This window comes from Austrofundulus limnaeus, unplaced genomic scaffold (assembly GCF_001266775.1).
Source record: "Austrofundulus limnaeus strain Quisiro unplaced genomic scaffold, Austrofundulus_limnaeus-1.0 Scaffold1189, whole genome shotgun sequence".
NCBI lineage: Eukaryota > Metazoa > Chordata > Actinopteri > Cyprinodontiformes > Rivulidae > Austrofundulus > Austrofundulus limnaeus.
The window spans coordinates 42962-44432 of NW_013953591.1; positions in this window are offsets into that span (position 1 = coordinate 42962).

Consider the following 1471-nt stretch of genomic DNA (forward strand, 5'->3'; position numbering starts at 1 on the left):
TCTTTTTTTCCGGTCTTCCCGGTCTACCAAGGACCTGGCCCACCTCGATCGGGTAGTCTGGGTCCTCCAGAGGACCCGGGCTGTCGTTTTGGACACAGCCTATATTCTTAGTTCTCCTTTTGAAATATTGACAGTGTTTAATCTATTGTTATGTCTTGATTAAAATAGGTTTAGCTACATGTCCGAAACATTTGTCAACACATAAATAACCGCTTGAAATACATCAGGTGAGAATTTTGTCTGAATGCCTGTGACTCAGCTGTAGACCAGCAGGGGACGAGCGAAGGCATTGAAGAAGGTGTATAAAAACTTAAACTTCCAGTTTTATGGTCAGTGTGGGTTTCCTGTCTGCCTGAGCAGCAATAAACCTCCACTCAGATTCCAGACTCTGGTGTTGTATGGTTTTCATTCTTTCCACAAATCATTTATTTAACATCTGTGTGTTTATTGTCTCGAATTCAGTTTATTGAACACTAATTTTCTTACAATGGCTTTAATTCACTTTGGAGTGTTTTTTTTCCCACTTGGCTGGACCTGTACGTCTCCTGTGTTAATGTTGGTACATGTAAAATGCTAATTCTGTACTGTGGAGATCATTAAGAGTCATTGTCGGGTGAAAAAAATCTTTCGCTAACACTGTGTTGACCGTGAACTGGAAGTGTTGGGAGTGGCATCACGTGCTGGGCCGGACGTCCGTGGCATATAGGCTATTGGGTCAAAGGTTCTGGGTTTCCTTAGTTTGATGGGTTTTATCTGGTTCCTCCTCTGTGAGACAGAGATCAGGACTTTGTGATGTTCTTTCCAAAACCTGAACTTCATCATCCTTCAGCCTCTTTGTGATTAATCTATTTGTTCATTGTTGGACTCAAGCTTTAACTTCCTGCTTGATGTCTTGTAGTTGTTTCAAGGAGTTCTTTCCTCATGATGACATTTACTAAGTGAAGGTCACCAGTCACTCCACATCATAATGCTGCCACCTCCGTACTTCATGTTCTCAGGCTTGAAGTTTCCCATCTCAGAAGATGAAGGTCTTTGTCTGTATAGGTGTGTTTTTACAAACTGCAATCTGTTTTTTGTTGCTTTCAGACTAAAGACTTCATCCTCTCTGAGTGTCCTTCAGGACTGGTTACTCTCTGACCAGAGCTCTCTTTTATTTTTCAGGAATTTAGCAAATAGAATTTTTTTAACCATATGAAGGCTAAAACAGGAAAAGTTTGGTTTAATTTAAAGTCAGACGGTCAGTTATCTGTCTTTGTATACAGTCTATAAAAGTGTCTGGTTTAATGTAAATCTCTAGGTCAGAACTTATGGGGTGCCGTTTGTAAAGTTACACAGTCAAAAATTACCACCAATTTTTTCTTTTATTTAGCCTTTTATAAGAAAAAAAGAACAGATTTATTTTTCGAAGTCAGTTTTTCACCATATGATTCATAATTTATAAATGTCATAGTTTATAAACTAAATATTTAAC